This window comes from Cupressus sempervirens, chromosome 1 (genome assembly GCF_028749045.1).
Source record: "Cupressus sempervirens isolate cs-2001-9-10 chromosome 1, ASM2874904v1, whole genome shotgun sequence".
In the NCBI taxonomy this organism is placed as follows: domain Eukaryota; kingdom Viridiplantae; phylum Streptophyta; class Pinopsida; order Cupressales; family Cupressaceae; genus Cupressus; species Cupressus sempervirens.
This window is the reverse complement of record NC_143118.1, coordinates 606,971,233-606,985,110: the sequence shown is the minus strand read 5'-3', so window position 1 is coordinate 606,985,110 and position 13,878 is coordinate 606,971,233. Positions and strand designations below refer to the sequence as shown.

General features: G+C 47.0%; 1 pseudogene; it reads right to left on the bottom strand.

The window, feature by feature from the left end:
- Window positions 1-758, bottom strand: part of LOC149578963 (18S ribosomal RNA) — a 1,081-nt pseudogene extending 323 nt beyond the window's left edge.
- Between the last annotated feature and the right edge of the window lie 13,120 nt (window positions 759-13,878).

Below are 13,878 nucleotides of genomic sequence, written 5' to 3'. Positions count from 1 at the left end.
TTAGAGCATAGGCTTTCTTTGAGCACTCTAATTTTTTCAAAGTAACAGTGCCGGAACCACGACCCAGCCAATTAAGGCCAGCAATACGCTGCCGGCAGAAGGGATGTGACGACCCAAGGTCCAACTATGAGCTTTTTAACTACAACAACTTAAATATATGTTATTGGAGCTGGAATTACTGCGGCTGTTGGCACCAGACTTGCCCTCCAATGGATCCTCGTTAAGGGATTTAGATTGTACTCATTCTAATTACTAGACTCAATGAGCCCAATATTGTTATTTATTGTCACTACCTCCTCGTGTCAGGATTGGGTAATTTGCACGGTTGCTACCTTCCTTGGATGTGGTAGCCATTTCACAGGCTCCCTCTTCGAAATTGAACCCTAATTCTCCGTCACCCATCACCACCATGGTAGGCCTCTATCCTACAATCGAAAGTTGATAGGGCAAAAATTTGAATGAAACGTCGCCAGCACAAAGGCCGTGTGATCCGTCGAGTTATCATGAATCACCAAAATAGTGGGCGAGCCTGTGACAGCCTTTTATCTAATAAATGCATCCCTTCTGAGAGTCAGGATTTGGTGCATGTATTAGCTCTATAATTACTACGGTTATCCAAGTAGTAAAGTACCATTAAAGAAACTATAACTAATTTAATGAGCCATCCACAGTTTCACAGTCTAAAATAGTTCATACTTAGACATGCATGGCTTAATCCTTGAGACAAGCATATGACTACTGGCAGGATCGACCAGGTAGCTTCTAACAACGAGGGGACCCCCAAGACCTGCTATAGCCAAGGGATGCCCGCCGCGATGGGAAACCAAAATTTGTATTCGCTCCATCTTGCATCCAAACATAATCTGCCGCACAAGCAACAAGAATGACGTTCAGAGCACATGCAAGACTCGCAACGCTCAAAGATTTCACACAAGAGGAAAGTGTCCCATCGTCGACCGGAGAGGGCCGAACAGGGAGCCTTGGTTCACAAGAACCTGGGAAGAACATTTCGTATGGAATCCTTTACCCTCGAACTCATTGTCACCACTACTCGAAAAGAAGCCTCGTGTCTATATGAGATGCACCGTGCACGTATCCACCTCAATTGTAAGGCCACTCAGAGACATCCATTTCCCAGGCATATGCCTCCTACACGCCTGTTGAGGTGCACCCGCATAGACAAAATCCTTCTCGATCGCAACAAACATTTTCCTATGATGAAGAGCTGGTTGCCGAAGTGCCAATGGAGACCGCCATGCTGAAGGGCGAAGGGTCGTGCGAGTCAAAAAAATTGTTGGTTATGCGATTGGCGGGGGCATCACTGTGCACGCGACCACCTCAATTATAAGGCTGCTCAAGGGCATCATGTATAACACCCCCTTTGCACATTTATAGGTGATAAGAGCCCACCCGCATACACGGACATGTCTATAACCTCTGGCAATATCTCCTTTCCCAGCACAGCCTTGCTAACCATTCCCCATGATATGTGATCTGCCAGCGCAGGTACTAAAAAGTTCCTATGAGTGAACACTTGCACTAGCATTGTCGGACAAGCTTCAATCTCATGCACATGCACATACCGAAGAATTGCACCATAAGGGAACCACCTGCAAGCACCCACATCTCGGCAAAAAGCATTCATACGATTTCTTCCCCTAGACAGACACGTTGGGCCTGTACTTGTCGGAGCATTGCAAAGACAAGCGCTCTGGTTCACAAGAGCCTGAGAAGAACATCTCATACGAAACCCGTTCCCGCAAAATGCTTGAATCACAAATGCTCATAGCAAAGTCATAATACAAAGATGTACACCGCGCATGCGACTGAGTAAGGACACTCAGAGACATCCATTTCCCAAGCATATGCCCCCTATACGCTTTTTGGTGCACCCCATACAAATGGCCATACTTTGACAAGCCCTCCCAGAATTTCGCATTTGAAGAGAGATGAAATGCCTTGGGCTTTTTTTCCACACAATGCAAACACCGAATGCTCTCTTTAGGGGGGAGCTGAAGAAGAGTATCTCCCGCAGAACCCATGAGCCACAGTTTTTCGGATCGCACAGGGTAGGATAGGGCATGGAGAGTTTTTGCATCCAAACAAAAATTATTAGTAATACTCTACACTTCTACTGGTCCGGACCACAAAGGCTGTCACGACAGTGCCATGCACTTCTGTAGGATGAGACAGTGAAGAGGCCAACATGCACCGAGAATGCACTAGCGAATAAATTATGCAGCAACCAAACCTTTCGCCGGCTCCCCTCTCAATCCCAAGGCTCTACCAATCAGAAAAAACTTAGGGTGGAGAGTGGACCCTCGATGAAATTATGGATGTTGAGAAATGCACCCATGCAACCATCTCTTTCCTTCTTGCTGTTCGAGCAGGATAAAAATGCAATGATAGAACGTGCCAATGAGATGGAGCCCTTGGCTAAAAGATACAACTCCATACACACTCAGCAACAAGCGCATGTTAGAATCGAACACCAAATGTGTAGTGTGTTGCAAGCCATGTAGACACCTACATATAGGGTATATCCAACAAAAAAAAGCAACAAGTACTTCCCAACAGCTCCATCATTATGATTACCGAATAGGATATACTCACCGCCACAGATTAATGACCATCATTACCGTCTCAGAATAGATACAAGCACATCGAGCTTCATCTGATCAACTGGATGAATTTCACCTTGAAGGGGCCCAATCCAAAAGTTCTGAAGGTCATCTCCTGGAACTCTCAAGAACAAGGCCCATCTTACATGCAAACTCTACTACTGTGCAAACATAGGTTGCAATTAAAGAGAAATTGCAAGGCCATCTCAATGGCTCGAGGCCAATGCTCCGACTAAGTCAATATTCTCTTGCAATCACCATGCCGCCGTTCACAGAGAGATCTGCCCATTCACTTGTGATGTGACGCACAATCCAAGTTCTAGACGTGAGCTCACCCTTGAAAGGCCACTTTCCAAGGCATCCCCCGATGACACATTGGAATGACAACCACTGTCGAACCATTCCCAATGTTGTGCCGATCGAGTTGGCACATAGGCGACCTTGGGGAGCTCCCACATAGCAATCGAGATGTGCTTTCGTACCCATCTCTCACAAAGACCAATGTTAGCTGTGAACAAATTTGGAATCCAAGGGCTCGCATCCATCGATATCGTCAGTACTGGGTCTATATACAAAGGCCACGGAGAGGTTTCGAGAAGAGAAGTCCCCCCTACTCGCTCCCACAAACATCCCAAATTCTAGACACAAGCTCCCACCCTTAGCATCACTCTCCAGATCACCACAATGACACATTGGAACGACAACCACTATTGAACAACTCTCAAAATTGTGGCAATGGAGTGAGAAAGAAGAGCAACTTTTGGGAGAGGCGCATAGCAAATGGGTTGCTCCTTCATTCCGCTCATATATACAGATCCGATGTCGCTAATTTCATTTGGAATCTGAGGCTGCATTCGTCCTTGCCCACATGAGCAATGGCTCATCTGATCGAATGGCCATGGGGAGCTTTCGATAACAAAGGCTCCCTTGTCACTCGTGATGCGCAACCCACCTGCTAGACGATGACTCACCCTTCAGATCGCTGCCCAGGCAACCACCACAATGGCACCATTGGAATGACAACTGCTGCTGAACCATTTTGAAAATTTTGCACCAAAGCAGTTGTAGCAAAGAGAACGACTCTGGGGAGAGAGCCCTCACATAGCAAAATCGGGATGGCTTCATGGCCCTTCCAATAGAAACGATGTTGGTGCCAATATTTGAAATTCGAATAACGTGTCTTTCTCGAATACTAGCACCGATTCTATTGGGGAGGGTCGTCAAGAGCTTTTGCTATCAAAGCCTCCCATTGTAGCCATGATAGGCACGCAAAAAAATTTTCTAGAGCGCCAAGCACCCACCTCATGGCTAGAGACAAGGGCTCGCCATTAGATCAACTTCGAAATCGCAGAACAGACGCGCTGTAGAATGGCAACCACTGTCAAGTCTCTTCTGCAATTGCATCGGTCGAGTGATTGAAGAAGGTGATCTAAGAGAGGGTCCAAGCATACGCATTCGTTGGGGGATTCATTCCGATGGCATAAATTTATGCAATACCCGAGCAAAATTGGACGAAGGTGCTAGACGAGGGCTCCTGTTTTAGATCAAGTTTTAAAATCACCAAGAAGACGCGGTGAGGGCTGGCAACCGCTGCCAAACCTTTTTCCGAAATTGTGCTAGCTAAGTGACAATAAAACATGATCTAAAGGAGAGTCTAGGAATAGCACCCTCGAGGGTGGGCTTCATGCCCCTCTAATTGATTCAACGTCGGCGTTGACCGTTTCAAAATCTGACATATCCATCCACCTTGACAGCGACGTTGAATCAATGAGGGGGGCACGGGAGAGGCTTGCGACAACCAACTCTCCCATTGTAGCCGCGATAGGCATGCAAAATTTTTTGCTAGAGTGCCAAAGCACCCACCTCATGGCTATAGACAAGGGCTTGCCATTAGATCAACTTCAAAATTGCAGAACAGACACAGTGTAGAATGGCAACTACTGCCAAGTCTCTTATGTAATTGTGTCAGTCGAGTGATCGAAGAAGGTGATCTAAGAGAGGGTCCAAGCGTAGGCATTCATTGGGGGATTCACGCCAATGGCATAAATTTATGCAACACTCGAGCAACACCGGACGGAGGTGCTAGATGAGGGCTCCCATTTTAGATCAAGTTTTAAAATTACCAAGTAGACGCGGTGACGGTTGGCAACTGCTACCAAACCTTTCTCCAAAATTGCACCAGCTAAGTGATAAGAAAACATGATCTAAAGGAGAGTCCAGGAATAGCACCCTCGAGGGTGGGCTTCATGCCTCTCTAATTGATTCAACATCAGTGTCCACCATTTCAAAATCTGACATATCCATCCGCCCTGACAGCGGCGTTGAATCAATGAGGAGGGCATGGGAGAGGCTCGCGGCAACCACCTCTCCCATTGTAGCCACGATAGGTATGCAAAAAATTTTGCTAGAGTGCCCAAGCACCCACCTCATGGCTAGAGACAAGGGCTCGCCATTAGATCAACTTTGAAATTGAAGAACAGACGCGGTGTAGAATGGCAACCGTTGCCAAGTCTCTTTCGTAATTGCGTTGGTCGAGTGATCGAAGAAGGTGATCTAAGAGAGGATCCAAGTGTAGGCATTCATTGGGGGATTCGTGCCGATGGCATAAATTTATGCAATACCCAAGCAACACCTGACAGAGGTGCTAGATGAGGTCTCCCATTTTGGATCAAGTTTTAAGATCACCAAGTAGACGTGTTGAGGGTTGGCAATCGCTGCCAAACCTTTTTCCAAAATTGCACAAGATGAGGGACAAGAAAATATGATCTAAAGGAGAGTCCAGGAATAGCACCCTCAAGGGTGGGCTTCATGCCCCTCTAATTGATTGAACGTCGACGTCCACCATTTTAAAATCCAACATATCTAGCCACCCTAACAGTGGCATTGAATCAATGAGGGGGGCATGGGAGAGGCTCGTGGCAACCACCTCTCCCATTGTAGCCATGATAGGCACGCAAAAAATTTTTCTAGAGTGCCAAGCACCCACCTCATGGCTATAGACAAGGGCTCGCCATTAGATCAACTTTGAAATTGCAGAACAGACGTGGTGTAGAATGGCAACCGTTGCCAAGTCTCTTCCGTAATTGCGTCGGTCGAGTGATTGAAGAAGGTGATCTAAGAGAGGGTCCAAGAATAGGCATTCACTAGGGGATTTGTGCCGATGGAAAAAATTTATGCAATACCCGAGCAACACCGGACGAAGGTGCTAGATGAGGGCTCCCATTTTAGATCAAGTTTCAAAATCACCAAGTAGATGCGGTGAGGGCTGGCAACTGCTGCCAAACCTTTTTCCGAAATTGCGCTAGCTGAGTGACAAGAAAACATGATCTAAAGGAGAGTCAAGGAATAGCACCCTCGAGGGTGGGCTTCATGCCCCTCTAATTGATTCAACGTCAGCGTCCACCATTTCAAAATTTGACATATCCATCCACCCTGATAGCGGCGTTGAATCAATGAGGGGGGCACGGGAGAGGCTCGCAGCAACCACCTCTCCCATTGTAGCCATGATAGGCACACAAAAAATTTTGCTAGAGTGCCAAGCACCCACCTCATGGCTAGAGACAAGGGTTTGCCATTAGATCAACTTCTAAATTGCAAAATAGACGCGGTGTAGAATGGCAACCGCTGCCAAGTCTCTTCCGTAGTTGCGTCGGTCGAGTGATCAAAGAAGGTGATCTAACAGAGGGTCCAAGCGTAGGCATTCATTGGGGGATTCACACCGATGGCATAAATTTATGCAATACCCAAGCAACACCGGATGAAGGTGCTAGACAAGGGCTCCTGTTTTAGATTGAGTTTTAAAATCACCAATTAGACGCCGTGAGGGCTGGCAACTGCTGCCAAACCTTTTTCTGAAATTGTGCCAGCTGAGTGACAAGAAAACATGATCTAAAGGAGAGTTGAGGAATAGCACATCCAGGGTGGGCTTCATGCCCCTCTAATTGATTCAACATCGGTGTCCACCATTTCAAAAACTGACATATCCATCCGCCTTGACACCGGCATTGAATCAATGAGAGGGGCATGGGAGAGGCTCATGGCAACCACCTCTCCTATATAAGCTATTAGATCGAGGCTCACTCTGCATTAGAAATTAGTGAACACACCGAAAACTGCCTTAAAAATCCAAATCCTTGAAAATTCTAACCAAATAGCCATTCACGACCCAATTTTTTATGAGGTCGAGAGAGGAGAAAAAGATTGTCATCGGTTAGGAGATGTGAGTGCATGGAGCCAAGGGACTGAAATGGTCATCGAGCTCATCTGATCAACTGGATGAATTTCACCTTGAAGGGGGCCCAATCAAAATGTTCTGAAGGTCATCTCCTGGAACTCTCAAGAACAAGGCTCGTCTTACATGCAAACTCTACTACTGCACAAACATAGGTTGCAATTAAAGAGAAATTGCGAGGCCGTCACAATGGCCCGAGGCCAATGCTCTGACTAAGTCAATTTTCTCTTGCAATCACCATGTCACCATTCATAGAGAGATCTGCCCATTCACTTGTGATGCGATGCACAATCCAAGTGCTAGATGCGAGCTCGCCCTTGAAAGAAAGACCGCTTTCCAAGACATCCCCCAATGACACATTGGAATGAAAACTACTGTCGAACCATTCCCAATGTTGTGCCGATTGAGTTGGCACAGAGGCAACCTTAGGGAGCTCCTGCTTAGCAATCAGGATGTGCTTTTGTACCCATCTCTCACAAAAACCAATGTTAGCTGTGAACAAATTTAGAATCCAAGGCTCGTATCCATCGATATTGTCGGCACTGGGTCTATATATTCAAAGGCCATGGAGAGGTTCTGATAAAAGAAGCTCCCCTGCTTGCCCGCACAAACATCCCAAATGCTAGACAGAAGCTCCCATCCTTAGCATCACTCTCCAGATTGCCGCAATGACACATTGGAATGACAACCACTTTCAAACAACTCCCAAATTTGTGCCGATGGAGTGAGAAAGAAGAGCAACTTTGGGGAGCCGCGCATAGCAAAATGGCTGCTGCTTCATTCCGCTCTCATATATAGATTCGATGTGAATTATTTCCTTTGGAATATGAGGCTGCATTCGTCCTTGCTCACACAAGCAATGGCTCTTCTCATCGAATGGCCATGGGGAGCTTCCAATTACAAAGGTTCCCTTGTCACCCGTGATGCGCAGCCCAACTGCTAAACGACGGCTCGCCCTTCAGATCGCTGCCCAAGCAACCACCACAATGGCACCATTGGAACGACAACCACTACCAAACCATTCTGAAATTTTTTTTCCAAAGAAGTTGTTGCAAAGAGAATGACTCTAGGGAGAGATCCCTCGCATAGAAAAATTGGGATGGCTTCACGGCCCTCCCAATAGAAATGATGCTGGTGCCAATATTCCAAATCCAAATAACGTGTCTTTCTCGAACACCAGCATCGATTCTATTAGGGAGGGTCATCGAGAGCTACTTTTGTTATCAAAGCCTCCCATTGTAGCCCTGATAGGCACACAAAAAATATTGCTAGAGAACCAAGCATCCACCTCATGGCTAGAGACAAGGGCTCGCCATTAGATCAACTTTGAAATCGTAGAACAGACATGCTGTAGAATGGCAACCGTTGCCAAGTCTCTTCTGTAATTACGTTGGTCGAGTGATCGAAGAAGGTGATCTAAGAGAGGGTCCAAGCGTAGGCATTCATTGGGGGATTCACGCTGATAGCAAAAATTCATGCAATACCCAAGCATCACCGGAACAACAACCACTGTCAAACCATTCCCAATGTTGTGCCGATCGAGTTGGCACAGAGGCAGTCTTAGGAAGCTCTTGTGTATCAATCGAGAAGTGCTTTCATACCCATCTCTCACAAAAACCAATGTTAGCTAAACAATTTTAGAATCCAAGGCTCGTATCCATCGATATCGTCGGCACTGGGTCTATATTCAAAGGCCACAGAGAGGTTTCGATAAGAGAAGCTCCCCTGCTCGCTTGCACAAACATCCCCAAATGCTAGATGCAAGCTCCTGCCCTTAGCATCACTCTCCAGATTGCTGCAGTGAGAAAGAAGAGCCAGATCGGGTCGACAAAAATGGCTAAGCCAGATCGGGTAGGCTAGCATGGCTCGACCATTATTTTTCACCGAGATTTTTCGATATTAAAGCTCCCATGTAGCCGCAATAAGTACACCATGACAAATTACTAGAGCATCGAGCACCCATAGAAAATTGCCATTATACCAAGCAACGCCAGAGTGCTAGACAAGGGCTCACGTTTAGATCAAGTTTTAAAATCACCAAAAAGACATGCCATGGATCGACACTCGCTGCCTCACCTTTTCCAAAATTGAGTCATCAGAAAACATGATCTAAAGGAGAGCCGAGGAAAAGCACTGAGATTGCTTCATGCCCCTTTCATTGATTCAACATCACCATACACCGTTTGAAAACCCAACAATCAGATCCGCCTAGACACCAATGTTGAATCAATGGAAGGGGCATGGGAGAGGCTCGCGGAAACAACCTCTCCTATATAAGCTATTAGTGCGAGGCTCTCTCTACATTAGAAATCTGTGATAGCATGGACAACTCCCTTAAAAATCCAATTCAATGAAAAATGTGACCAAACAGCCATCCATGACACCATTTTTGGAGCTCGGCCAGATCAGGTCGGCCAGCATGGCTCGCCCAGAACGGCTCGACTAGCATGGCTCGGCCAGCATGGCTTGCCCAGATTGGCTCGCCCAGCATGGCTCGGCCAGCATGGTGACTTGGTGACTTGGTGAGAGTACTTGGAACTGTCAAGAACAAAGGCCAATCTTACATGCAAACTCTGCTATTGCGCAAACATAGGTTGCAATTATAGAGAAATTGTAAGGCCGTCACAATGGCCCGAGGCCAATGCTCTAACTACTAAGTTAATTTTCTCTTGCAATCGCCATGCCGCCATTCATAGAGAGATCTCCCCATTCACTTGTGATGACGCACAATCCAAGTGCTAGACGCGAGCTCGCCCTTGAAAGGTCGCGTTCCAAGACATCTTGATGACACATTAGAATGACAACCGCTATCGAACCATTCCCAATGTTGTGCCGATCGAGTTGGCACAGAGGTGATCTTAAGGAGCTCCTGCGTAGCAATCGAGAAGTGCTTTCATACTCTTCTCTCACAAAAACCAATGTTAGCAGAACAAATTTACAATCCAAGGCTCGTATCCATCGATATCGTCAGCACTGGGTCTATATTCAAAGGCCACGGAGAGGTTCTGATAAGAGAAGCTCACCTGCTCGCTTGCACAAACATCCCCAAATGCTAGACGCAAGCTCCCGCCCTTAGCATTGCTCTCCAGATCACCACAATGACACATTGGAATGACAACCGCTGTCGAACAACTCTCGAATTTGTGCCGATGGAGTAAGAAAGAAGAGCCAGATCGAGTCGACGAAAATGGCAAAGCCTGATCGGGTCGGCTAGCATGGCTTGCCCAGATTAGGTTGGCCAGCATGGCTCGGCCACCATTTTTTGCCGAGAGCTTTCGATATTAAAGCTCCCATGTAGCCACGATAAGTACACCATGACAAATTGCTAGAGCGCCAAGCACCCATAGCAAATTGCCATTATACCAAGCAACGCCGGAGTGCTAGACAAGGGCTCACATTTAGATCAAGTTTTAAAATCACCAAAAAGACATGCCATGGATCGACAACTGCTGCCTCACCTTTTCCAAAATTGAGTCATCGGAAAAGATGATCTAAAGGAGAGCCAAGGAAAAGCACTGAGATCGCTTCATGCCCCTTTCACTAATTAAACATCACCATAAACCGTTTGAAAGCCCAACAATTCGATCCGCCTAGACACCAATGTTGAATCAATGAAAGGGGCATGGGAGAGGCTCGCGGAAACAACCTCTCCTATATAAGCTATTAGTGCGAGGCTCGCTCTGCATTAGAAATCTACGATAGCATGGAAAACTCCCTTAAAAATCCAATTCAATGAAAAATGTGACCAAACAGCCATCCATGACACCATTTTTGGAGCTTGACCAGATCGGGTCGGCTAGCATGGCTCACCCAGATTGGCTCGGCCAGCATGGCTTGGCCAGAATGGCTCACTGAGATCGGGTCGGCGAGCATGGCTCAACCAGATTGGTTCGACTAGCATGGCTCGGCTAGAATAGCTCGCCCAGATCAGGTCACCCAGCATGGCTCACCCAGATCGGCTCGGCCAGAATGGCTCACCTAGATCGGCTCGGCCAGAATGGCTCCCCCAGATCAGCTTGGCAAGCATGACTCAGCCAGAACAGTTCGCCTAGATCGGGTCGGCCAGCATGGCTTGGCCAGAACGGCTCGCCGAGATCGGTTCGGCCAGCATGGCTCGCCAAGATCAGCTCGGCCAGGCTGGCTCGCCCACCATTTTTCAAGCACACTACCTCCCCTATATAAGCTATTAATGCAAAGCTTACTCTACATCAAAAATGTACATTCAGTGCACAAGTACCTTAAAACCCAATTCAATGAAAAATGTGACCGAATAGCCATCCACGATCCCATTTTTCATGAGGTTGTCAACGGAGACAAAGATTGGCATTGGTTAGGTTGTCGATGACCATTTTACATCGGAAGCTACCTAATTTGAGAATTATGACTCAAGTAGAATGGCTCGGGTACCCATTTTACGAACTTAAAGAGTCAACTTGGTGGGCCGACCTAGCAGGGTGACTTGATGAACAAACTTAAAGAGTCGACTTGGTGAGACTACTTGGTGGGCCGACCTGGCAAGGTGACTTGATGAACTAACTTAAAGAGTCGACTTTGTGAGAGTACTCGGTGGGCTGACCTGGTCATGTGACTTGATGAACGAACTTAAAGAGTCGACTTGGTGGGTCAACTTTTCCAGGTGACTTGATGAACGAACTTAAAGAGTCAACTTGGTGAGTCGAACTAATGAGATGACTTGGTGAGAGTACTTGGTGGGCTGACCTGGCAGGGTGACTCGATGAATGAACTTAGAGAGTCGACTTTGCGAGAGTGCTTGGTGGGTCGAACTGGCGGGGTGACTTGATGAACAAACTTAAAGAGTCAACTTGGTGAGAGAACTTGGTGGGCCGAGCTGGTGGGGTGAATTGATGAACGACCCTAAAGAGTCGACTTTGTGAGTGTACTTGGTGGGCCGACCTAGCGGGGTGACTTGATGACCCAACTTAAAGGGTCGACTTGGTGAGAGTACTTGGCAGGCCGACCTGGCAGAGCGACTTGATGAACAAACTTAGAGAGTTGACTTTGTGAGAGTACTTGGTGGGGTGACTTGATGAACAAACCTAAAGAGTCGACCTAGTGACTTGATGAACGAACTTAAAGAGTCGACTTGGTAGGCCGACCTAGCAGGGTGACTTGATGAACAAACTTAAAGAGTCGACTTGGTGGGCCGACCCGGCAGGGTGACTTGATGAACAAACTTAAAGAGTCAACTTGGTGAGAGTACTCGGTGGACTGACCTAGTCACGTGACTTGATGAACAAACTTAATGAGTCAACTTGGTGAGCCGACTTGGCCGAGTGACTTGATGAATGAACTTAAAGAGTCGACTTGGTGGGTCGAACTAGCGGGGTCACTTGGTGAGAGTAATTGGTGGGCTGACCCGATAGGGTGACTTGATGAACGAACTTAGAGAGTCGACTTTGTGAGAGTTCTTGGTGGGTCAAACTGGCAGGGTGACTTGATGAACAAACTTAAAGAGTCGACTTGGTGAGAGAACTTTGTGGGCCGAGATGGTGGGGTGAATTGATGAATGAACCTAAAGAGTTGACTTTGTGAGAGTACTTGGTGGGCAGACCTGGTGGGGTGACTTGATGACCGAACTTAAAGGGTCAACTTGGTGAGAGTACTTGGTGGGGTGACTTGATGAACAAACCTAAAGAGTCAATTTGGTGAGAGTACTCGGTGGGCCGACCTGGCGGGGTGACTTGGTGAGCAAACTTAAAGAGTTGACTTGGTGATAGTACTTGGTGGGTTGACCTGGCGAGGTGACTTGATGAACGAACTTAAAGAGTCAACTTGGTGGGCCGACTTGGTAGAGTGACTTCATGAAAAAACTTAAAGAGTCCACTTGGTGGGGCAACCCTGCAGGGGGACTTGAAGAACAAACTTAAAGAGTCAACTTGGTGAGAGTAATTTGTGGGCTGACCTGGCAAGGTGACCTGATGAATGAACTTAAAGAGTCAACTTGGTGGGGTGACTTGATGAACACACTTGAAGGGTCAACTTGGTGGGGTGACTCTGTGAACGGACCTAAAGAGTTGACTTGGTGAGAGTACTTGGTGGGACAACTTGATGAACAAACTTAAAGAGTCGACTTGGTGAGAGTACTTGGTGGGGTGACTTGATGAGTGCACTTGAAGAATCGACTTGGTTAGAGTACTTGGTGGGGTGACTTGATGAACAGACTCAAAGATTTGACTTGCTAAGAGTAGTTGGTGGCTCGACTTGACGAGCAAACTTAAAGAGTCAACTTGGTGAGAGTACTTGGCAGGGTGAACTGATGAACGGACTTAAAGAATTGACTTGGTGGGAGTACTTGGTTGGCCGAACTGGTGGGGTGACTTGATGAATGGACATAAAGAGTCAACTTGGTGAGAGTACTTGTACTTCTTCTGGTGACTTGATGAATGGACTTAAAGAGTCAAGTTGGTGGGGTCACTTGATGAAAGGACTTAAAGAGATGACTTGCTGTGAGTACTTGGTGGGGTGACTTGATGAAAGAACTTAAAGGGTCGACTTGGCGGGGTCACTTGGTGAATGGACCTAAAGAGTTGACTCGGTGAGAGCACTTGGTGGGGTGACTTGATGAACGGACTCAAAGAGTCGACTTGGTGAGAGTACTTGGTGGCTCGACTTGATGAGTAGACTCAAAGAGTCCACTTGGTGAGAGTACTTGGTGGGGTGAACTGATGAACGGACTTAAAGAGTCGACTTGGTGGGTCGACCTGGTGGGGTGACTTGATGAAGGGACATAAAGAATCAACTTGGTGAGAGTACTTGTTCTGGTGACGTGATGAACGAACTTAAATAGTCGACTTGGTGGGCTAACTTGATGAAAGGACTTAAAGAGTCGACTTGGTGAGAGTACTTGGTGGGGTGACTTGATGAACGCACTTGAAGAATCAACTTGGTTAGAGTACTTGGTGGGGTGACTTGATGAACGGACTCAAAAAGTCAACTTGGTGAGAGTACTTGGTGGCTCGACTTGATGAGAAGACTTAAAGAGTCAACTTGGTGAGAGTACTTGGC